Below are 26,618 nucleotides of genomic sequence, written 5' to 3'. Positions count from 1 at the left end.
ATTTTCTCAATTGCCTTTTTTCCCCTTCTAATATGATATTCATTTGAATCATTTGTCTAACAAATTAGTGGGCTTGGCTCTACTCAGAAAGCTTATTCAAAAATTACCCTCAAGTCAGTAACCAATCATTAAGTGTTAAAAAAACTAATTAATTTAAATTTTGTCTTTATGTCTGTGTTCTCTTATTTGGTGTTTGATTTTCCTAGTGGTTCCTAATCATTCTTTCTCAAAGAAAAATATTCATAAAGGATATGGTATGAGACTTCAGCATATACTTTTGGTTTCTTTAGTTACTTACTACTGAACAGTGTTTTCCAACATATTTATCACTGTCTTTCCCAATGCAAAACCTTGCATTATAAGCATGTTTTGTTTTAATTTAGAAAGTCATTGAGTTCAATGTATAATTTTCTCCATCATCATGCTCTACAACAAATGTAGTCACAAAATCAGCAATATTTATCGTGGTTTGTTATGCAAATGCTTATCAGGAACACTGTGATATGAGATAACCAAGAGTTCTATTAAAAAATGCTTCTTGCCTTTGGATAGATGGTAAAATCAAATCCATCAACTCATCTTTTTAAAGTCATCTACACTGACTGCCTGTGAGTCATTTTTCCTCATTTAGCTACACTCCTTTTGTCTTCTGATTTCACATACAGAAAGAAAACCAAATTTTATATGAATCAGTTACTTTAAGTATGTCCATTTAGTCACTAGACAATTATCTCACATTTAGAGTACCGAGTTGTTAATGTTTATAAGCCAACTGAAAACAATGTAAATGTTAATAACTTCTTCGTCTTTTTTCTGCCACTGTGCTTACATCACTGAAGAAGTAGAAGGTGTGTTTTGTATTCAGTTTCAGATTTTGGTATGGTCAAATAAATCATCAGTAAGTGATCATCCTAATGATGACCACTCTACACATTAAATTCCTATAAAAAGTGTTCCAAATTGTGATATACCTGAAATACAGCAATTCTATAATAATTTATCAAACAATACACTCATAGACAAAAAGTACCAGTATCTTCTGTAGGGTTGGAATATGGAAAATAATTTTGTCAGTGAAAGAATTACTATAAAGTTTAAAGTATAGATTTCAAATCTAACATGTAAAATTAATCCTGTGATTTTCTTTTGGAATTCTTCTGGGCAGCAGTTGACATCATAAAATTGAACACTGATTAATAGTCACTTTTTACTCAGAAGTATAAGAAATAAAATTTCACTGCACAATTGGCTATGTGTGTTATGGAGGATTTTATCTTCTTCTTAAGCATGAAAAAATTGCCTCTATATGACATTGGGCTACAAGGATGAATAGCCTGATCTGCTATGCGAATCCTATCTGAAGCTTAAAAAAATATGACATTTTAATTCTTTCCAAATTGCAGATAATTTTAAGTAGTTAAATAGCCTCTCAGAATTTTTCAAGCATGAAATTAATCAAGCAAAAATTTAGTACCAGTAATATAGTTGTGCTAAAATCAAGGCTTCATTTTCATCCCAGCTTAAAGCTTCACAAGTTACATGTTTAAAGTTACTGGCATAGCAATAATTTGATGTCAGTCCCTAGTAAATTATTCTATTAATTTTGGCTATAAAAATTAAATGTTTTCACCAAAAATATTTTTCAACAAAACTGAATTTTCCTTAAAAAAAATCATTAAGGTGAAAGCTGATTTAAACCAGAAATTACTGTCAAATATTAGTTACACATATCTCTCTGAATATATATTTTATATGAGTCCAGGTGTTTCTAAAACACGTTTTCTCATTATGGTAATTGATATTTTATGAATTTTTTTTACTAAACCTTATAAGACAAAAGATGTCTTGTTATATAGCACATCTGTAAGGGAAAGCCAAATGTCAGTCAGTAATGAATCTGCTTGGTGTGATTGGCATATAAAGCTAGCTGTGTACTTTTGTGGGAGGGATAGCTCATGTACAAAACAATGGAGTAGTTTCCCCAATTGTCATATGCTAAAGAAGATTTTTTTTTAAATTCTAATGTAAGTGATCTGTCTTGTGTGCAAATACTAGACACTGCTGTTTGATATGCATAGAAATTCAATCAGATGCTTAATTACTTCTTAACATGAGTTCCAAACAGCTGGCTAATTCCCTTGTTTCTGATTAAAAAGATTGCAAAAATAAAATTTAACATAGCATTTACATACAGCTTTAAAAGGAAACATTTGCTCATAAGTTTTAGGCATTTAGGAAATGCATGCCCATTCAGAAAGGGGACTGCATGATTTAAAATGATGAATCACTTTAACAAAGTATGAAAATAAAAAACAATCCCATTAAAATGTCAACACTTCTGTAGGACTGATCTTAAAAAGTTGTCAGGTTCAAATTATGCCAGTTCCCTAGCTTTGGCAGCATTGGTACTTTTGTGTGCATTTTGAATTGTTTGCTAGTGACAAATGGTTGTGGATCATTCTAGCAACATGTAGACAGCTGCTAGCTGACCAAAGCACAGCCAAACCAATTCCTATGGTCATCTTTATGATTGAGAACATTCCCTGTGGTACATACATTCTGTATTCACAGTCACAACTACCTTTGTGTCTCCTGGCAGTTTTAAAGTGTTGTAGTAATAAGTATTAATTAATATAGGGACAGCTGTGGTATAGTGCAAATATTATAAGCCAAGAGACTTGGTTTGGAGTCGTCTCTGTCCCTTATTTATTGACCAGGGAATCTTGGGCGAGTCTCTTAATCTCTCAGAGCCTCTGCTCTGCAAAATGGGAATTCTAATACTTCTGCTTCCTGCCTACCTTGCAAAGGTGACATGAAGAAAGTGTTTTGTGAATTGTCAAGTATTATATGACTTGAGATATTATGAATCAATGCACAATATTTCTAAAAAATGATTTAATCATTTTTACATAGGAGTTTAGATTTGTGTTTATTTTCTGTAGTGTCTAGAATTTGCTAGACTAAAGAGAGAACTAATTAAATAATACACTGTGCCCTTTCTAAAATCTCTGTAGATACATTTATTCTATTTTGGTCAACTGTTTTACTGTTATTGACATGACAATGAATACATCTTAACCAATATTTGGCATAGTTTTAATTTATAAAAATCTACAAATATTTAACTACAATGCTCATGGAAAAGAAATATCTTGTATTCCAGGAGTCCTATGTTATCCACTTAGTATCTTTTGACTGTGTTGATTTCAAAAAAGTTAGGAAAAATGAGAAGTTGAATCCTTAAAATAGATTTGCTTAGTAAATATATAGATAGTAAACTACAAGCTCGCTACATATTTATTAAACATACTGAGGCCAGTAAGTGCTCGAAATCTGCTATCCCCATTACTATGGTAACTTTAAGAAGCTCTGTATCCATTTAAGGAGTCAGATCAGCTCAACTGCACCTATGTAGAATCTGGTTCTATCCACATTACTCAAGGGTGGAACAAGTAGGAACTAGCAAGGTAAAACCCCAAATGGTGGGGTTTTATGTGTCCCTAGAGATTCTAATAATCTCAGGAAGCTCTTAATCATGGAATCTAATGCTACCATAGAAAAGCAATTACAAATAAAATATCTCTTTCACAGTTCTCCTGAGAAGATAACATATCCATAGCTTGAAATTACAAGGTTGTTCAATACTAGTTTTTGGAAAGAAATGAGACCTGAGACAATAATTTGAAAGAATCTGTATACATAGGTAGGAGCCATTCTCCTAATAGATCACGTTTATAGTGTCTGGCCAGTAGCATCCCAGGTGGCTGTTTTACAAGCTTCTTCCAATAGTGCCTTATTTTTCTCACACAAAGAATATTGAAGTATAGAATTAAACTGGGGCATGGTATTCCCAATGATAGTGATGATTCAATTTGATTTACCCTTCCAGTTTAGCCATGTTAGTATGTCAGTCATAAATTTAGAATAAACAATTTTCATTCCCATTTCTAACTATTTCCAATATTTTGCTTTACATAATTTGCAACCAATTACATGTGTTGCTAAGTACTCTTATGATTCACTCATTAGGAAAAGTTAAAGCTTGAAAGCTAAGACCTCTCTTAATATTTTAATGTATATGTAATGTATTGATATTGTATGTTTATATAAATATATAGCACATGCATAATATATTTAATATGTATTATATAATACAATGTATCTTGTTTCTTATATAGTTTGCATATATACATTTATATGCAAAACAAAGATATATTATATTATATGTATTATACCTGTCTCTGTGTATGTGTATGTATATGCATAAATACATATGCATATAAATATATACACATATAAATGTGTGATATCTACAAAAGAAAATCCTTAATCCTGCTAATGGCTAACTCTTTTTGATTCTTATAAATTATGGTAAAATTCAGGTGGTGGGGGTGGACATACAGGGATTATTTTGCAATAGATATAGTGAAGGGAAATATATCTTACCATTTTGACTGAAAGACAGGTAAAGGGGCCATGCAATTGAAAATAATAGAAAAAGCTATCAGCAGAATTCCTAACAATGAAGATTAAGAGATAGAGAATTCACCTACACAATATGGGAAAGTTCAAGCAGCAAGAGTGAGAGCTTTAATATTGAGAGAGGCCAGTGTAAGAGAGGAAGAGGCCACTTAAAGAGGTTCAAGGCAAGGTCAGGTGAGTGCCTGCAGGATCAAGTTCAAATTCTATTTGGAGACAGGAAATCTAGCAGGCTTAATTTTTTAAAATAGCCTTAATAAATCTGCCAATAGGTGGATGGGATGTTTGGTGAGGGAACAAGGTGCCCCCAAGGCTGAGGTCTGAATCTTAAATGTACTAAGCTGTAGATTTCCTTAAAAATTCTCTGAGAGAATATTAAAGCATTCCTACATAAGGAAAAATTAAAATTTCCTCCTCTAGAGAAAATACTAAAAAGAAATAGATAATCATACTTTCTTTTTTAAAAAATCTACAGGAAAAACTTGACTATGGCTATTAGATTCATAAAGCTAACCATAAAGACTAAATTCATGTAGATTCTACCTTTATAATTACAGTCTGAAAAATGGAATAATTTCTGCCAAACTTACACAAACAACAGAAATAAGAATCCAAGAGAGTTTGTGAAAGGCGTGGAGCACAAGAATTAAGTACTGTCCACATGCATCCAAGTCTTTTTTTTTAATCTTTCCATTATTGTGATTTGACAGAACAGAAAAAAAAAATAACAAAACGTTCTCTTTTTTATTACTCAGACTGCTGAATGATTTTGAAAACAAGTGATTGGCCGAGAGTTGAATGGTCTTCCCTCCTTCCTTCCTTCCTTCTTTCCTTCCTTCCTTTCTTCCTTTTTTTCTTTCTTTCTTTATTTCAATGAACATACAAAATCTTGGAAAGAGACTATTGTCATTAGGGTTGGGCATGGAAGGAAATTAAATTCACAAATGATTTATTAAATGCCTTCTACATTCTCAGCATTCTTCTAAGCACTGGGGGATACAAAAGAAATATATAGCATGGTTAGCATTATAAAAGGGGTATATTTTGCCTTGTTTATTCTTTTTTTCTTCTTAGGGACAAATGTTTCTATCCACATAACAATTCAATTAATGTCTATTTTTAAATGACAAATATTTGTGTAATGCCTAGGAGTCTATAAAGGGCTTTCATCAGTTAGACTCATTAACATGTTGTAATATTCAAGTTGAAAAATTAATATTCTCAAAAGAGATTTAGTTGTTTTAAATGTTAAAAGTCTAAGGCTTGAATGAAAGGTTTTTGACCTCTTTAGTATTCTAAGTAGAGGAAAAGGAAGTCTAACGCCTAAACTTGATCTTTAAAATTTCTAAGTTTGTGTGCAAATTCAATGGACAATAGTTTTTGGTAGAAACTTCTCATCTTTTGACCAGGTTTTATTCCTAGAGTTTTTAATTTCATAGTTTAGAATATAGTACTGTGTTTTTCCATATAGACAATGTTATAAATTTTAGACAGATGTATGGCAAAAAACCTTTTATTAACACAATATTATTAGTGCTAAAAATTGAATTATGCCTTCTAAAGAAGAGATCCTGCATTTAAGGGAATAAGAAAGAGGACAAGTCCATCCTTCCTTTTCCCACCTATAAGAAACTTGAAGTATACACTAACTTAAAGTAAAATTTTGATACAGGCAATGAACTCTTTTGGTTATATCTCACCTCCAATTCTACATCAGGCTCAAACATTCAAGTGCTTATGTAGCCAACTTCCCTAGGAGCCCAATGCCTCATACTGTCCTAAACTCTACAGCTGTGTCATTCACCCCATGCTCTCAAATAATCTATGCCTTCCTGCCTCCTAACAATAAAACTTCCATTCCCTCAGTACAACAATTTGAGCTAGGCTGTTGGAGGAAAGTGATATGAATATATTCAAACCATATGACTGATTGGTGGTCCCTTTAAGAAGAATTTGTCTTTTAAAAGCAAGTTATCATTTGTTAATATACACACAGAGGCACAAAATCCTTAATTGAAAGAGTTTCTGGCAGCATCATACAGCAAAGTGAAAAAGTTCAGGCAGTAGCATGGTGCTTTAGGGACAGGTGGTAGGGGCAGGTAGGTAGAATACTGGAGTCAGGAAGACCTGAGTTCAAATGAAACTCAGACACTTCTTAACTATCAGACATTAAGCTTTGTCTAAGTTTCCACATATCTAAAATAGGGATAATAATAGCACCTACCTCCCATGATTGTTGTGAAGATAAAATGATACAACATTTGTAAAGCACTTAGCAAACTTTCAGGCTACAAGTATGTATGCATATTGCATGCATGTGCATATGTCTGTATACTGACTTGGGAGTTTCCCCTTAATAGCTTGTTTCTAAATTGCTAATTCTATCAGTACCCTCTATTTCTGAGACCACATGTTCTTTAAAATCTACAATTTTGTTATTTTTTGTTTTGTTGTGTTTATACAATGTCCATTGTGGAAATGTTCCAAATGTTCCATTTGAATCACTGTATGTTAGAATTGAAAGGTATTTTCTGGGGTATTGGGCTCCTTAGCAGCACTAACAGATGATTTAGTACCTGTAGAAGGAAAGAGTTTATTATCTCATAGGACACTTAGATTTCATTAACTAACTCTAATTGCTAGGATTATTTATTGAATTAATTGGGGTAGCTAGATGGCTTAGTGGATGGAGTTCTGGGCCTAGAGCCAGAAGTTCAAATCCAGCCTCAGATATTTGTGACTAGCTATGTGACCCTGGGCAAGCCACTTAATTTTTGTTTACCTTAATCTACTGGAGAAGAAAATGGCAAATCATTCCAGTATCTTTGCCAAGAAAACCTCATGAAACATTTGGTCCTTGGGGTCACAAAGAGTCAGACACAACTAAATGAATCAATAACTGTTAGAAAATCAATAAGGAAGCATAGGATCACGGTCCAGAGCAAGAATGGATTTCAGGGGCCAATCAACTCGTTTCAGAGATGAGGAGAGTGAGACCCAGGGAAGATTAGTGGCTTATCCATTGTCATTTCAGTTCCCTCAGAGGTCGGATTTGAACATGCATCCTCTGATTCCAGAGCCAGTGTTCTTTCCTCTTCTTTTGTCTTCTTATTCCTAACCAACATTTTACCATCTTGTAAATAACAGACCATGAGTAATATGAAGATATATGTTTATGCATTCAGTGCCTTCCCTCCCTTTCCCTTCCCTTCTCTGCCATTCATTTTCTATTCCATTCAATTTAATTGCATGAAATTTCAATAAATACTTACTTTGTGGAAGACCCTATGGTAGATGTTAGAGATTAAAAAACACAAAAAGCATCGTAGTTCACCTTGAGAATTTTGTGGTACTATTTCTGTTATATGAGACATATGCATATATATATATATATGTATACATATACACGTACACATACATATACATCATATACATATATATAATATACATGTACATATACAATCTTTTAGAACAAGATTGGGGTGTTGGGTGCTGCTATGGAAAGAGTGCTGGGCCTGAAGTCAAAAAGACTCATCTTCGTATGTTCAAATCTGTCCTCAGACACTTAATAGTTATGTTATGAGGCAAACCCTGTTTGCCTCTGTTCCTCCTCTATAAAATGAACTAGAGAAAGAAATGGCTAACCATTTCAGTACTCATGCCAAGAAAACCCCAAATCGGATCATAAAGAGTCAAATACAATTGAAAACTGGCTGAATAAGATTGAAAAGGCAAAGGAAAGATCCAGATAAAATGCCATAGGAAGATTTGAGGAGGAAAAATCACTTTCAACTATAGAGATCAGAAGGACTTCATGGAGGAGATAGTATCTGAAATGGACCTTACTTAAAGAAAGAGGAAGATTTTCAAGAGACTGAAATATAAAAGGAATGCAATCCAGGCACACAGAAAGCACTCAATACAAATACACAATGCAGAATGAGACTGTGACACAACTAGTAGTCTACTTTGACTGAAACCAGTAAATGAAAAAAAATCATATAGATAATCTGATGAAGGATGTTTTAGCCAAATTATAGAGTTTGGTGCCGTGGTTAGAGTACTAGACTTTCACTGATCCAGTCTATGTATTCAGCTTTACCATAATTTAGCCCATTTTCCTCCATATCAGCTATAAAATTCTCATGAAAGTCTTTGTTAGGTTCCTAACTCTATAAAGTATGATTGCAACAGCCCCTTGATTTTTCAGTCTAATAAGAAGAGCTTAGGAAATGTTGGCTTAAAATAGAGGAATATGTTTTTAGGCAAGAAATAAAGGAATATATAGGAAAAAAGACTGAATGTGAAAAATCAAAAGGGATTATTAATTGGCCAAGTTCCCAGAGAAAACTAAAAGAAGAAATTTGATAATAAGGAAATTATTTGTGACACATAAAGAAAAGGAATGGAATAAACAATTAAGAAGAGATAAATGAAATATATCTGAGTAGTTTTTGAGGACTCCCTGTGCAAGTTGGGGGAAATAGTCACAAGTCCCTAGTGATGACTTGGTCAAGATGTTCATTACAAAGGTAACGGTAAAGGGAGTGTGGAGGGGGACCAAGTGTGAGGTGATCGGAAAGGATTCATGTTGAGGTGTTTTCAGGGTTTTTGCCAAGATTTACTTCATGTAGTATGAGGATGAAAAATGCAAATAGGACATACTAAGAGGATCAGACCAGGATAAGATCAAAGGGAAATAGGAGCTACAATAGATCCAGAAAAAGACTGGCTAAAACAGCTAATTTCCCAACTGCCACACTGATGCAGGGTTGGTGAACTGAGACCTAGACTGGCTGCAGAACACAGCTGGCTCACTATACTGATCTTTAGAAACTTTTTGAAACGAGGTTATAGCCTGCAATCTTCACCTAAAACAAAAGCCAAGAAACAGACTCAAGGCCTGTATTCATGAGCCATGTGTATGTGCTCTGGATGAGGAGTCCCCAAGGAAAGTCTCTTCCTTTCCAAAATTGTTTTTTGCTAGAAGTCTGCACTCAGTCAATCAACATACCTTTATTATGCAAGAACTATGTGCCAGATACCGTGCTAAGCCCTCCTGCTCCAGTTACCAAAAAAAAAAAAAAAAGCAAAAGACAGTGCCTGCCTTTAAGGAACTTACAATCTGATGAGGAAGATAACATATAAACAAATATTTTAAAAACTTGTCACATATAAGAAAAATAGTAAATAACAGTATGCAGTCACTGACAGTTACAGGAGTTGGGGAAAGCTGCCTATAGAAGCTTTGGTTCTTGGGAGGTAATGGGTTGGTTGGTTGGTAGGTAATTGCCCTCCTTTCTTAAAGAGAACCAAAACAGCCTCACTATGTTGTGGCCAATGTACAGTGTTTCCCACTGTGGCTGATAAGACCAATAAGCTGAGAACGCTCTACCACAGGTTGGGAACAAATAGTCCATATGGATATTTGGAGTAGAGATGACTAAATTTGCTCATTTCCTGTTTCTTTTGAACTGCTACAATTCTGCTTTGCTCTTGGGCATAGTGTCTTTTTTGATGTGAGGATGCCTTGCTGAAGGATCTTGTTCCAGTGTCTCCCGTGTCTAGAAACTGATTCCAAAGTTCTTCAGAGAGACATTGGGAATGTCCTTATATCGCTTCTTCTGAGCTCCATGTGAGGACTTACCTTGTGTGAGTTCTCCGTAAAATAATTTTTTAGACCAACGTACTTTTGGCATTCAAACAATTTGGCCAGCCCAGTAGAGTTGCACTCTTTGCAGTAGAGTTGGAATGTTTGGTAGTTCAGCCTGGGAAAGGACCTCAGTGTCTGTTACTGGCACCTTATTTTGCCAGATGATCTTCAGAATCTTCCTAAGACAATTCAAATGGAAGTTATTCAATTTCCTTGCCACAGCACTAGTATAATGTCTAAGTTTCATAGGCAAACAACAATGAGGTCACCACAATGGATCTGTAGACCAGAGCCACCTAAACACTGAACTAGCTCTGGCAATGTGTGCATCAACCTCATCATCTAGATGAACATCCCTGGAAAGTATACTGCCAAGGTAATGGAACTTAGACACAGTATTCAAAATTTCTTCATTTAATATAACCAATGGTTCCACGTATGGATGATGGAATGATGGAAAACCTGTGTTTTCTTATTGTTAATTATTAGGCCAAATTTAGCACAAGCAGCAAAGAACTTTGCTTCATCTCAGATTCAGAGTCTACCTTGAGTACACAATCATCTGCAAACAAAAAGTCACATCAACTCTCCCTCCACTTTGGTCTTGACTTGTAGCCTTTTCAAGTTAAATAATTTACCATCAGTAAGCTAGTAGATAGGGAGAGACTGAAACTAAGTCAAAGAGTGGGGATGGCAAGGTAGGCAATTTGTTGGAGGAGATGGCATGGAATGGGATCACTTTAACAGGTAATGGGGTAAGGTTTTTATAAGGAATAAGGAAGATAGGAGAGGTGAAAAAACCAATGAATTATTAGTCATTTTCAAATTATTTAACATAGAGGTGGTATATTTGTGGATGATAACAAAGGGTATGACCATCTTTGTGTAAGGCTGAATTTAGGTGGAGAAGTAGCTCATGCAAGGTGAGTAGGTTGAGGAACTGATGCTTAAGGTGGTTGAGGGAGAATCAGTACATATATTAAAGTCCTCTAGATTAAGGGGAGAAGTTGGGGAAAAGGGCAGAATTTTAAGACAAATGTTAAACTCGTTGAGGAAGAAAGGGAAGTTAGCTTGTGGGGGGGAGGTGTAGTCTATAGATAATACCTACCAGGATTTTATTAGTGTGGTAGATATGAATAGCGTCAATTGTAATATTAAAGTTATAGACAGGTTAGTGATTTGCAGAGGAGGGAATTAGGAACCAGAAAAATCACAGATACTTAAAACAATGGCAAATGTGAGTCAGAAGGAAATTTTTTTAAAAATCCTTTTTATTGACTTTCATTGCTATTTTAATTGTTAATATGATCCTGGCGTTAACTTGTGTTAAATTTTTACTTTTTAAAGGAGGTTCAAAGAATTATGCAATTACTTGTATATGAATGTATAATTATTCGAAAATAACTACTAACACAATATCTGTCCAAAACTGTGACTGTCAGTTGTAGAACCGAGAATAAAAATACTTGAGCAGAGTGATTATTTTTATTTTGGGAAGGAAGCACAGAGGAACAGAGAAGATATATGAGATGTCTTCAACTTGCACATGAAATAGTGTAAGAAGATGAGCCCCTTGACATTGCCTCAAGTGGGGAGTTCAAATGTAAGGCTACCTTCCCCCCATGAGGACAGTTGGGGAGGCTATGTCTAGTAAAGAAGTAGGGCAGTATAACTGTGTAGTAAAAGAATCTCCATCCAGTTGCTTTTGCTTTAATCTATTAATCAGGATAACTAAATGATAAATTTAGTCATATTTGACCTGCTGAAGGAATGCTCTCAGTGACTGAGTCACACTGTGAGTTTTGTATTTGTCAACTAGGGAAGCTAGGTGGCACAGTAGATAGAGTACCAGGTCACTGGCAAGTCATACTGTGGGACTGTTCAAGAATATTTAGAAACAAACATTTCAAATGGAAGGCACAAAAAGGACCCAGTTCTTCCTGGATTTGTTGTTCCTGCACATCTTAACTCAAGATATTTTGTTCAGTTGCCTGATAATGTTAGAAGACAGCTATGAATGTGAGAGGCTAGTTAAAGTTTCTAGAACATGTCATCACCATTGTTACAGTATCTACCATTTCAATAAGTCTCATGTCTCGTAGGATCACAGCTCTGTCCTTGTGACATTGACAGAGTTAATATATCTTTGACATTCAGTAGATTGATTAAATTTACTAGAAGGTGTTTTCTTTTATTGTAGATAAGAATTCATGAATTCTCTGACTGTAGTTTATTATTTTATAAATCATTTCTGTAAATATGAGGTATGAAACTTGACAGAATTCTGTTTTAATAAAAATAAATAAATAAATAAATGAAAGGCATTTTGCCTGGCAGCTTAGGTTCCTTAGTTTTAACTCCAATTTCTATTCAACAAGGTCATTCTAACAACAAAATTGTATTAAACTAAAATGAAATGCTTCACACTCTTTTTTTTAACAAAAAAATTCCCCAAATATTCAGCTAGACATACATTTATATAATTGTTTAAGTTTTTCTTCTTGTTCATTTTTAATAAATTGCAAAGAAGACATAAAGCATACATTAGTATATAGGTCTAAAGTTATCTTCCTATTAAAAGCATGGTTCTTCCAAGTTACTCATAAAAACTCAGTCAATAAGAAATAATGTCTTCCAGAAATAAACTAGAAATATGTATACTCTTCCCAGGATACAAAAAAGGGAGAATATACTCACATAATTCCCATTAGTGTTAATTAGAGTTATGCCTGTAGCTCTCCTGTGCATTCAAATGAAAATAGATTCCATTGTATTTAGACAGAGATGTGCCCTGACTCAGTTCTGTTAAAGTACTTAAAATTTAATTATGGGAAATTAACTTAATACAGAGTATGTCCTATTTTAGACAGCTTGTTGTCAAGAGTTCAAAATAGTCCTCTGTTAAATATAAAATTCTTTATTTGGAGCCAGGGGAAATGTTGTTCTTTCCTTTAGATAAATTTCCCTTTAGATATATTTTAACATCTATTTTGTTCCCCGTAAGTGTATGAATCCAATTAAAACTTTTAGAGTTGTAGAATTATAGAACATTACAGCAGAAAGGCAGCTTAAAAATAATTGAATCCAATCCTTTCATTTTATAAACAAGGAATGTCCAGTGAGGTTAAATGAAGACTTCACTTACTATAACAAGCTAGTGGAAGAACCAGGGTCAGAACCCGGGTCTGTTTGCTCGTAGTTCCATGTTCTTCCCACTAGAGATAGTCATAATTACCTGAACTATTGAAAATTTCATGTGAAATACTGTTATGAAACAAATAAACAAATTCATTAGAAAATGTTTTATATTTTTCATGAAAAGAAGATCAAACAATTAACCTAAAGAGAAATTGCAATAATGATTACATTTATGGTTAGTGTTGCTGTGAAATATTTTAAGGGATCTGCAAGTTTAATAAATATATTTTCTAAACTATCTCTAAAATGTCATCAGAATTAATTCACAAAAACAAAACAATTTTTCATCGAATGAGCTTATCTTTAAAGAAGGTAAAAATAAAAAAGGAAAATCACAAATAAATATTTTAAGGTATTAAACAAATCAACTGATCTATCTTTTAATTTAATTCTAAGAACCCAAGAATATAGGTTGGTATAGTATTCATATATTACTATAATCCATTTTACACATAAGTAAAATAGCATTCCTAATCTGGGCAAAAAATATTCCAGCCACATAAATATTCATCACTGTACACATTTTAATATGCATGCTATTAACTGAATAGTTCTGTCATTGTCACTCGTATTAATATTAACTCAGTCAATTAGAGAAGAAGAAAAGGATTGCCTTGTGGCAGTGAGTGCCCAGATGAGATTAGATAAGGAAAATTTGTAATATGCCCTGTCAGCGTGGTTGCAAGACTTGCTCCAAAACTAATCAGCAATGCATGCATCAGACTAGAACAGGGAGATGGTAGAAATCCCAGTGCAGCAAAAGAACCTATCATTTACTTACACCATACAGCACATGAACTTTAAAAAGAAAAAAAAATAAAGAATATCACCTTCTAGTAGGCGTTTTTAAAAATTCATTCATTTCCTACATTAACATTGCTACATCAAAATGGATTCTGTTTCATATAATCTTAATGCTCTTTTCAGTTAAATGATATAGACTTATTTTGTGAAAGAAATAGTTCAAATTCTTTGGGAGGAAAAAAGAAAATAACAAAACATTAAAGGAATATCATTTAGTATAACATTTCCAGATAGAGATTAGACATAACTTGAGTATTTTGAATCCTTGTGAAAAGAGATTATTTTGCTCTTTGGACTTGTATTGTCAGTATCTAGCATGGTGTCTGATGTAGTGTAGTCATTTAATAAATACTTGTTGATTGCCTGATTGATGACAGTTGTGATGGTAATAAAAACAGTAAAGAAATTAAAACCACATGGTAACAGGATGGAATCTGCTATCTGTTCTCAAATTTGTTACTGGAGCTGCCGGAATGATATTTTCAGTGAATAAGATAAGGTGAATTTACATCCCAATACCTTATGCAATTATACAAAGTGGTTATTTTACCTAATCTCACAATAGACCCCAGAATATTAAATGTGAAACAATAGTAATGACTTATATGTGTATTATCTCCATCTGAACCCCATAAAAAGGTTAGAACCTGATAGTAATAATAATAAAAATAATACAATAGTTGGCATTTAAATTATACTGATATGTTGCAAAGCACTTTTTATATATTATCTTGTCTTGGATAAAAAAACATTCACATTTGCATAGAACTATACAGTTTACAAAGGCTTTGTCTCATAGCAACACTGTGATGAAGCTAGTAAGGTATTATTAGACTCTTTAAGTTTATCAGTTTAAGAAAGATTAATAAATTTGCTCATGTTCACAAAGCTGGTAGGGCTGATTTGAGATGATCATTACTTCCTATTAAAATAGTAAGATCTCAAATCATTTCTGCTATTTGACAAGAAACATGGTATAGGTTCTTGGCATGACTGAAACTGGAAAAGGAAGATTTGAGTATGCAGAGTCTTTTTCATAAGCCTTAAGTAACTATCTAGAGTTGTAGAAATATCTTAACAACTTTTTTCCTTGAAAAAAATCTGTTAAACAGGAGTAGTATGAGAATTTTGACTAGGTTATGATATTTGTATCTCTTCCATGGAAGAGCACAGAGCCCTGAACATTGTAGGTGCTTAGTAAGGGTAGGTGTAACTGAATTAAATGGTTAAGTCTATAAGATAATTTAAAGTATCCATCACACTTTGAAGGAAAATTTTAAAATATGTTATTTTGGCCTTAGCTATCCAGATTTTCTGTTTGTTATTATCTTGCTGAAGAACAATTCACCTGCTCTATAACCTAGGATGCATTGGTGTTAGCTGAGGAAAGGACTGATTTTAATACTGTGCTAAAATCTAAATTGGAATTTGTTTAAACCCAGCTTTAAAATATTTTTAAGCAGAAGATTTTCTTTAAACAGCAAGTTCATCCTTTCAATTTTTGTTGTAGGATATGTCCAACCAACTCTTCATGACCCTTCCATGATCATAGTACACCAGTACTGTCTATGGGGTTTTGTTGGCAAAGACACTGAAGTGGCTTGTCACTTCCTTCTCTGGTTCATTTAGGCAAATAGAGGTTAAGTTACTTGCCCAAGATCACACAGCTAATAAGTGTGTGAAGTCAAATTTGAACTCAGGTCTTCCTTATTCCAAGCTCAATCTTCTACCCACTGAACCCTCGACTCTATCTTATCTGTACCATTATATAAAGTGTAGTTGAGAGAAGAAAAATGTTTTGTAGAAAGGAGAGAAAGACTGTGGCTTAGACAAGTGCTCTAAGAATAATTATTTTATTTGTAAGCTTTTGGTTTGCCTCATAACTAAGAAATAAGACTTAAAGGTAAATACCGAAGACTTTGTCTTTAGAGACCCCAGTCATCTGTTTCTGAGTCCTTTCCTCTGTCAGTGACACCTTTTGTTCAGAGGTCTCCAGTGCTATCACACACCCCAACTCTTCTTATCAAAACTGGTTGCCAGAAAGCATCAGGTACCAGTGATTGAAAACTTCTTCCATTTAGTTTATGTCAAACTTTTCTTTTCTATTTACTTTTAAGTTATATTTCTGTGAAAAGAAAGTTTCCCCCCATAGTTAAAAGATTTTAGATATCAGTAAAATGGAATTAAGATTTAGAGATGTAAGATAACCTAGAGATTACTTCTCATTTTGCAGATAAAAAAATTGCCAAAAACCTATGACTCATACAAATTCATTGTTCAAAATTAGTTAAGTAGCAGGAATCAAATCTAGCATTTGAACCTACAACCTTAGTGTTTTTCTAGACCATCACACTGCCTCCAGATGAGAAGAGGGAGAAATTTGGGGCTGAGGGATGGAAAGAAAATATGCCATTGATTTTTAAATGATATTAAATAGGCAGCTCCTTATTTCTCATGAGTGTTATACTCTTTGCTTTACTTTTCTTAGCTGGGGGTGGCATAGCTATGTAAGTATTCATTTTCCTACTTGCCTTTGGCATGGAAAATAGAGGATTGAACTAGCAAAGGTCCCTAAGGGACCATCTATTTAGTTCACTTCAATTCAGCAAACACTGACCTGCCCTAAATGCCTGGTTCTCTGTAGTTACTTCCAGCTATAAAATCTTTTGGTCCTACAGAAATTGCTAGTCTCTTTTTCATAGAAATCTTAGTATGAGTGCTATTTTGAACTTCATATATGCCTGAAGAGTTAATAATTTTTTTCCTGAACAATTTTTTATTCAGAATTGCCCTTCTGTTGTTCTACAACTCATACATGAGTCCTTTCCTGATCCTCTAGGTTGGTCTCATGCTGTCCCTCTTGAGATTATTTTGCAGTATTTCACCTAGATTTTGCATTTATTTAGCTATGTATATGATCAAATTGCTTCCCCTCCTGCCTCAGTTTCTTCAGTTATAAAATGATGGAGCATAGTCTCAGATTCTTTCCAGCTCTTAATCTATGATCCTTTGATATGCCTCTCCCTCTTCAGTCAAACATAGTCTCTTGAAGGTAGAAGTTATTTTAGTTTTATTTTTGTATCACAGATGTCTTATTAATAGTATATATTTAATAAATCTATGTTGAATTACATTCTGGTACATTAAATTAGAACTTGATTTGAAGAGAATCATTATAATGGTCAAACTGACTAAGCAATGGATGGAATAGCAAGTGATGGTAACTTCTATTCATTTTAATAATCAGTGAATTTGACTGATGATTTCATTATTAAGCTGATCAGAAAAAAATAGTAATGGTGATTTCTGTCTTTTCATAGATTTTAGAGCTAGAAATCGTGTAAGATGTAATCAAATCCAACTCATTTTATACATGACTCAAAAAAAGTTCTTCCATTTTATTATATAGATATGACTTTAGATTTTCTGAAAACTTCCAGTCATTGAAGATGCCAGTTTGTTATAAAATTGTCTGATTTCTAAAATTAGGAATATTCAAAGTCCAACTTTAATGAATTAATATATGTTGCACCTATGACTTTCTGAAGAATTTGAAGAATCCAAAGACAAAAATATCCCTTTCTCGAGAGTACCAATCGTCTGTCACCATCACTTAGAATTTCAGAGTATCTAATTCTATCACCCCTGTCCAGGTCATTTTTCATTATCTACTGCATTCCAAGTTACTATTCATTCTTTCTTGATGATACTGAAATGTTGATGGGAATAGAGATTATTTAAGAAAATTAAGTGACTAGTTTTATTCTCCCTCTTAATATATTAAATATGAGATTTTTATGCCGAAATAGTTGTATGCAGCATTTTTGGACTTAAAAATAGGCTTAATGCTTGATAATTTTACTTCTGAGTTTTCTTTTCTACCATCTTTACCCTGAGGTCATTCTACACTACTGTTCTTCACAGACCCAGGTTGATGGTTCTGTTCTAGTGCAAAGGCAGTGCTTTTCAAAGTGTATTACATATTTTATCTGATGCCCTAAGTTTTGGCTCACTCAAAGTCTTCATTGTTTTATGAGCATTTGCAGTCTGTAAAATTCAGATTACATGCATATTTGCCATGTATCTATACATATGAATTACAATGATGCAGATTTGTTTTGTTTTGTCATTTTTACTAAGTAAAAAACTGAATCACCGTGTATCTTGCAACAAATTCTCACATCACCTATGTTAAGTTGATACCTCTCTTTCGTATTTGTATTTCCCAGACCCAGCACATAGAAAGCACTTATTAAGTGTTTTTAGATTGATTAAGCATATGATTCAATACTACAATCCAGAAGACATTTACTAAGTATCTACTATATGCTAGGCATTGAGAATACAAAAACATATCTAAAAGTAGTCATTACCCTTAAGGAACTTCCATTCTACTCTTCCTATTTTTTTTAATCCTTGACCCTGGACCTCCCTTACCAAAGGTAAATGTACAGATTGAAACTTGTGAGATAGAGAAATATAGACCCACAGAATATCTCAGTCCCCCTAGAAAAACCAGCTCATGAATGGGGGAGAGGGAATAAACCCTAGGGAGGTATTATGTATGTCCCCTTGATCTCATCCCCCCACTATCTTCTCTAGCACACTCCCACCACCATTCCCCCTGACACACATCTCTTCAATCCTTCCCTATGTGCAATTCCCTCCTTACATTCTGCATGTCTTCCCCATGCTTAACAAACCTTTACTAGTTCATATCCTCTCTGCAAGTTATTTTCCTCTGTTGTCCTCCCTGTATCAGTTAAACTCACTTAAAACTTTGTCTGCCCTTGTTTCCCCTTTTCTCTCTTCTTACTCTCCTAAACCTTCTGTAATCTGGTTTACAGTCTCATCACTTAACTGAACCAGTCTCTACAAAGACACCAATGATCTCTTAATTGTTAAATCTAATGATATTTTCTCAAGCATCCTACTTCTTCAGCATCTCTACAGTATGTTCCACTGTTGAACACACTCTCTATGAAAAAAAAAGGAGTAGAAAATTACTTCCTCTGTTGTTTTCAAGACACACTCTCTTTTGGTTTTCCTTATAACTGCCTGACAACTTGTCAATCTCTTTTGCTGAGTGTTTGTGAGTGTAGCTCAGGGTATTGTGACTGCTTTCTTCATTTTTCTCTTTTGTGACCTCCTCAATTCCTATTAATTCAATTATATTCTTGAAGCAGATGACATATATATATATATATATATAAAATGTTTACTCCTAGTCTCTACATTAAGTGTCAATTATGCATCACTAATTGCCTATTGGACATTTTGACCTGGATGTTGTGTAGGCACTTCAAATTCAACATGTATAAAACAGAGCTCATTATCTCTCTCCAAACTTCAAAATTTCCCTATTATCATTAAAGGTACCACCAATTTTTCTGTCAGCCATCACATTTGACATTTCACTTTTACTCACCCCACATTTCCAATCAGGTGCCAAGTCTTGTTGTTTTATAGCTACATCTCTTTCATACACCCCTTTTTTTGCACTCATCTAGCCACCAACCAAACACGGATTCTCATTAGCTTTTTCCTGGACTATTTGAATAGCCTCTATGTTGGTCTCCCTACCTTACCCCTCCCCATCAAGCGACCACATTGATTTTCCTAAAGTACTAGCTTGATCATGCCTATTTCCCAATCCCACTCAATAGACCCCACTAGCTCATAGATCTAGGGCTAGAAGGGATGTCAGAGGCCATCTAATTCATTCAGCCACTTTTTAAAGATTTAGGAAACTGAGGCCAAGAGGAAGTTAACTAACTTCTCCAAGGACATGGGTAATAAGCATCAAAAGTGAAATTTAAACCAGGTCTAGGATCACATATAAACTTGTTGTCATTTAAAGCTTGGCCCCATCCTACCTTTCCAATGTTCTTACATGTTATTCTCTTTCACATTTTACAGATCAGTTACCACAACGTCCTGGCTCCATGCCTCTGCACAAGTTGTCCCCAGCTCTTGGAATGTTCTCCCTCATCTCTGCCTCTTAGCATCCTTGTTTTCCTTTAAGACTTGGCTCAAAGCTACTTTATTGATGAATCTTTTCCTAGTCTCCATAGCTACTACCTTATTCCTCTTCAAGGAAACCTTGTATATGCTTTATATGTGTTTTGTATATATGCAAATATTTGTTTTGTTATAGAGAGATAGTGTGGTGTAGTGGACAGAGAAGCAGCTTGGAAGTCAGAAAAACTTGTATTTATTAAGTGCTAACTCTGACTTTGTGACCCTGGGCAAATGACTTAATCTTTCAGAGTTTTAACAACTTGCTAGGACTATAAGCATCAGAGAAGTGTTGACCTGTATTGGTAAGACGAACTTACTCACTAGAGAACTACCCATGGCAGCAAAATGACAGACTATCCCTAGATGTTTTATGTAGACCTGAATATTCAGGATATATCTCCCATTAGAATGTATTCTAAGGCAAGAACTGGTTTATGTTTTTGGGGGTTTTTCTATCTATAATACTTAGCAAAATGTCTGAAATATAGTAAATGCTTACTAAATGCTTCATTGATTGATTAAATGATTCCCCATAACATTTTTTCCCCAAAGGTTTCTCCTCTATTCTTTCATCCACAAGTCTACCTTCATGTCTCTCTCCCTCAGCATTTGACCTCACCAACTACCTTCCTGAGAAAACTGGCCATTTGTTGAGGACTCACATATATTTCGTTCTCCAGTTCCCCAAATTATGCCTTCATCCCAAACCTCTCACAATTTACTCTCTATGAATCTAATCTACAGCTCTATACATATGACTCCCAAGTCTATATAAGTGGTTACATTATCTCCTCTGAATTAGTCCATACACCAAACTTCCTACCAGACATCTTTACCTAGATGTCTTGCCTCTAACAGAATTCATCTATTCCTGTGCTTTCTACAAATTCTGCTAGGCTATCCTCCTCCCAGTCTTGCAGACTTGAACCTTCACAATAATTTTTAGTTCTTTACTCTCTTTCACTTTTCATCCACCCCATCAGTTGCCAAGGACTTATCAGTTCTTTCTCCAAGACACCTTTCTATCAATTCATTCCTATCACCTCACTGATACCATCCTACTTCAGGTCATAAATTCACACCTGAACTATTTTAATGGTTCTTAACTGTTGTTACTGTTGTTCTTTAATGGTTCTTAACTGTTGCTGCTGGATTTTTTCTTGTTTCCAATCCAGTATCCTTAATTTAACTATTAAAATAATCTTTCTACGCAGAGGTTTGATTTTGTCACTACCCTACTTAAAAAACTTCTTATCTAGCCTATAGAATAAAATACAAACTGCATATCGTAACAAACATTTAAGGCTCTTTATAGTATGCCTCCAATTTACTTTGACAACCTTATTTAATATTACTTCCATTCACATATTACATGTTCTAGTCAAACTGGGTTACTGGCTGTTCCCTAATCTCATCCTGCCACCTTCTGTCTCTTTATATTTGTGCAGTTTTTCTCTTATATTGAAAATGTACTTCCTTCTCATGTCTGCCAATTGAAATCATTCTATTCAAAATCCTTCATAAAACCCACCTCTATGTAAAGCCTTCCTTGACCTCCCCCAACCTGTCCACCAATTTTTTCTCTCTCTCCTCAAATTGCCATGAAGTATTTTGTCTATTGTTTCCATTTTAATTATACTGACCTCTGCATGTACTGTGAATCATATTTATTACTGTATATGTGATTGCTGTCATGATAGCATGAAAGTGTCTTTAATTTAGGAACTAGATGATTTCTAGGAAAATAAATGAACAAAAAAACCCTCTATATCTCTATCATCCAGCATACTGCCATGCTTGGCAGCATTCTTCCCCACAACAACTTTTTAAGATAGATAGTAAAAGTTCTTTATGTTTTTGTTTTTTTTTTTATTTAGTGGCAGCTAGTGGTGCAAATGATAAAAGATTAGAACTTGAGTCAGGAAGATCTGAAGTGAGAGCTGGCTTTAGCTGTATGACACTGGGCACAACTGCTTTGTGTCTCAATTCCCTCTTCTGTAAAATGAGGCTGGTAATAATATCAAATTGCCAAGTCTCTATTTCTTATTTTCTATCAACTCTGAACTTTGTTTTTGGAAAAGCATAGCTGTACTTTTTTCATGGAATGGATAAAAATATATATTCTGCTTCCTTTTATTTTGAGCAGACACATTTTAACATTATCCTCCCAAAAACAATGTAAGGGCTGGGAGAATCTCTTCTTTGATGGCCACAATAAATCATCAGGTCATACTCTGAACCCATTTTGGGAGCTGAATTTCCCCAGATGATAATGTAAGATCTGGGCACAGAAGAAGGTAGCAGCAAGTCCTACCTAGAGACATCTAGCTCAAAGAACAGAATATGACTTTATGGCTTTTAATAGGAAAATGTCATTTTACAAGTCTACTTGCAGCATCTTCTGAAGAGGATTTTCTGTGATGATATGATATCATATAGTCTCAGCAGTAAATTAAAGGACTAACTTACTTTTAAAATATTATTATATATTTTGGCATATAATACCTACACATGATGGTTAGTAAAGGAAAGAGAAACAGAGATCACACACACACACACACACACACACACACACACACAAACAGACTGCATAGGTATGTATATGTGTATGTCTTCAGTTTTGAGTAGCCTTTCTTCATTCATGTATGGTGTTTTAGTTATTTAAAAGTGTTTTAAAAATGTTCGGCTCCTAGCTTATTCTGCCATCTAGTGCTTAAAGTAGTGCATTTCAGCTATGGCCATAAAACATAAGTATTACTGAAAGCTATGCAACTGCTTTCCAAAGTTTCATACAAAATTAGAGATTCCAGAGAGTTTTCAGGGTTTTTTTTCTATTCCTCCCCTTCTGTAATCTGCCAGGAAAATAAGGCAAAGTGAATGGTTTGCCACAGATAAAAAGAGAACAGTTTGAAGTAAGGATTTAAAGTCTACTGATGCTCATAGAAGAACCAGAAAACATTATAACTAACTGTACAACAATCAGTGAAAAAACTAATTTTCAGTGAAACCTAATATTTTCCCAAATAAAATTAATCCAATTTGCTATTTATTTCTGTCTCTTCTTTGACTGGAGAGCGATAATATAAAACAGCAGAATTTACACCAAAGTATGCTACATTCATTAGGGGTGTGTGTGTGTGTGTGTGTGTGTGTGTGTGTGTGTGTGTGTGTGTGTGTGTGTGTGTGTGTGTATCCATACATATGTGCACTACATCTGATTTGGATTCTATGGTAGTTCATTAAATAGCTGTCCTTAATTTTTTTAAACAAGTCATGTTCAAAAAATCCAAAATTTAAAAATATAAAAAATGAAAACCATAAAAACACAAAGGGATTTGTTTCTGATATAAAATCATGCCTCTCCTATAAACAACATACTTAATTCCAGAACTTCAAGACATGTTTGTAGATTATAACTTGTTTTCAATCTCAAACATTTTTTAAACCATCAAACAACACCTGCATTGAAACCAGTCAAGGAAGAAAATGTTGAAAAAGAGGGTACAGATTAATAGCTTTGTCCCTAGCCTGCCCTTTTGTACTCAGCAGTCAGAAGTACCTTTGCACATTCTCTATTTGCATCAAACAGATAATCCTGCGCCTATTCCAGTGATCTTTACCCCCAGCTTACTGTCTAATTGGAGCTTCTATCAGTAGGTACAGGAAAAGAATAATAGGTGGGTGCTTCTCAACAATGCCATGAAGTACGTTGGGAGTATGGGAAACAGGAGTCTGCTCTTTAGGCCTCAGATGGGCTCAAATACAAGGTTTAAAGAAGTTAACTTGAGTCCCATTCAAGTCTCCACAACCACTTCAGGCTCCCCATGACTGAACAATGAAACAGGGATATTCTAGGACTCCCCTACTCCCCTACCCCCAATCTCCTTGTGTCCTTTATGCCAAAGCCAGAAGATACTTCCCATCCCACCTCTAGAAAGAAAGTTAAAGGCAAAACTGTTTGCTCTGCATAATTTCCAATCTGCCTTTAGCACATACACCCCTTCTTTTTATGTGAGCCTGGACTCTCCTGGCTTCAGATTGATTATCAATAATAACTGTTGCTCTTTCCCTCCCAGCCTGATTTACTAATTTTTTTCTTTTGCTCATTAAAGGGGCCATTCCCTAATTACCTCTTAGAGAGGCTTATTACCTCACTCTGAAGAGGCCAAGGTCTCCCACTGCATCCTGGGTTATCTCCAGTCATCCTGATTCAGATGGCTCTGGAGGAGAAGTGAGGCTGGTGACCTGCACAGCCCTCCCTCACTCAAAGCAAAGTCAAGTGCAAGTCATGCCATCATTTCTCTGATGACATGGTCTTTTTCAAAACAAAAGATGAATGCAGGCCTCTTCCACCACCCCCTTTATGACACTTGATGTGGAAGACCTCTTTCCCTGTTTCTCAAGGAAGACCTTGAGTCTTCCTTAATCTGGTACATGGATATAGATATAGATATATGTATGTATGTATATATGTATGTATATATGTATATATTTGTGTAAGTGTATATATATATGTATATATATATATATATATAGACACATATACAATTATATTTTAGTTGATATTGTCAACACAATGGAATCTAATTGGCAAAATTTTAAACTGTTGGAGAGCTATTTGGGTCCTGGAAGTCTCAGTCCTGAGGATCCCTCAGGATGACAGAGCAGCTTCCTTTTCTATACCATCTTCATTTGTTCCATACTAGATAATCCAAGAAAAAGTCCCCTTTGTGACTCCTTGATGCCCTTCCTTTTTTTGGTTTTTTTTTTTTTCTCCTATAGGTTGGATTCTGACTTAGATTTCCTATTTCTCCAATATTCCTCAAAGACATCAGTTTCCATCTGGGTACCCAAGTGAATGTCACATGGCCTGGAATTAATTTCTTGCAAATTGGGCTATTCTTAAGGCCAAATGTTCCCCAAAACTACTAAATTGTGTCTCACTTCCAGAGCAATGCTAATTATTACAAGCATCACTGACAGCGCTGCCCTATGGTAAGAACCTCTCTTGCCATGTCTCTGATTATTCAGACCACCACTTATCTATAATTTCTCTTGTTGACTTTTTTTCCTACATTTTCCAGGGAATCTCCTCCCTGTGTCCATGCACTCTCATACCACCAGGTGCCAGTTTCTCCCAGGGTTTCCAACTCCTTCCCTACCAGGACAAGTAGACTTTAAAGCAACAATTCCCTCAGCCCTTATCCAGTATAAGGGCCTCATCTCCCTTCATGACCATCTCCAACCAAAGGAACCTTCATCAGTATAACCTCCTCTCACCTCCAAAGAAAGACCCCCTTCCTCCCTCCCCTTCATATTTTTGTTTAAGATCCTTCCCTCTTCCTCAGCCATTGCCTGTAGGCTCTTCTCTTTCTGATACCACAGAGCTCACCTTCCCTTTGTTGCCAGCCCTTGATTTGACACTAGGCCATCTGTCACTCCTTTCTATCTCTTAATGTCCCCCCCCCCCAACCTCTTTGTATACTTTCTCATTTTGTGACCCACACTGCTGTATTTAGTCCCACAAAAGAAGCATTCACTTATGGGCAGAATATAGCCAGGTTCAGTCCATGATGCCCCATGTCTGTCTCTTCACTGTTACCTTTACCAGATTTCTAACTTCACCCCTCTCCTTCTGTACATTTAGAAAGAAATCTCTAATTCACCTTTTTATTGTCATTCTGTTGCTACTACTATCCTTGTCTGCTACATTGATCCACTTTTGCTGCATTTCTGTTTTTTGGGGTATTTGAGAGGCAACAAATCTCACCAAAAATGTTTCAAACTGTTCTTTATTATTGAAAATCCATCTTTTGTACTGGATGGTAAAGCTTTAATTTACAAGATGGATTACCCTGGGCTGTATCCTGAGCTCCAGTGTGCTTTTGAACACATTATTCCATTCCCTTCTACTTTTTCTAATGAGTGCACAATAGCCTTGTATTACTTCAATGCCTTTTCCTTTGTATTTGAAAGGCTTTTCTCCTTTTGGTTTGCCAAATTTGTTCCTGAATTGAATTGTTAAATTTAACTGCTCTGTCTCTTGGAGTTTACAGATTAATTGTTGGGATTTTTTTGTTTTATTTTATTTTTTCTGGAGGTGATCTATGAATTCTTTCAACTGAATTTCATTTTCTGTGTTTAGAAGTTTGGGTTAGTTCTTTTCTATTATTTCTTCCATTATGGGGTTAAGATTTTTTTGTCCTTTGTGATCTAGGAGATCTATAATCCTTACATTGTCTCTGTGCATCCCATTTTCAAGTTCAGTATGCTTTGTTTGCATAATGAGTATATTTTAATATTCTTGGGTTTTTTGCATCTCTCACTCCTCTGTATTTGCATTCCCATTGCAATGTTCTCTCTTGTTTCTTTGGTAAGACTTACCATTACAGATTCAGGTTTTTCTCTTCTGCTCACTATTTTTGCTGTATTGAACATAAATTTCGCTTTCTCATTTCTCTTT

At 34.8% G+C, this 26,618-nt stretch overlaps 1 protein-coding gene across 3 annotated transcripts in view; it reads left to right on the top strand.

The window, feature by feature from the left end:
- ROBO1 (roundabout guidance receptor 1) overlaps window positions 1–26,618 on the top strand; it is a 1,297,074-nt gene that overhangs the window by 226,147 nt on the left and 1,044,309 nt on the right. The window lies entirely within an intron of this gene.

Source organism: Notamacropus eugenii, chromosome 6 (assembly GCF_028372415.1).
Source record: "Notamacropus eugenii isolate mMacEug1 chromosome 6, mMacEug1.pri_v2, whole genome shotgun sequence".
NCBI classification, from domain to species: Eukaryota; Metazoa; Chordata; class Mammalia; order Diprotodontia; family Macropodidae; genus Notamacropus; species Notamacropus eugenii.
The sequence above is the reverse complement of the archived record's forward strand: the minus strand, read 5'-3'. Positions and strand labels throughout refer to the sequence as shown.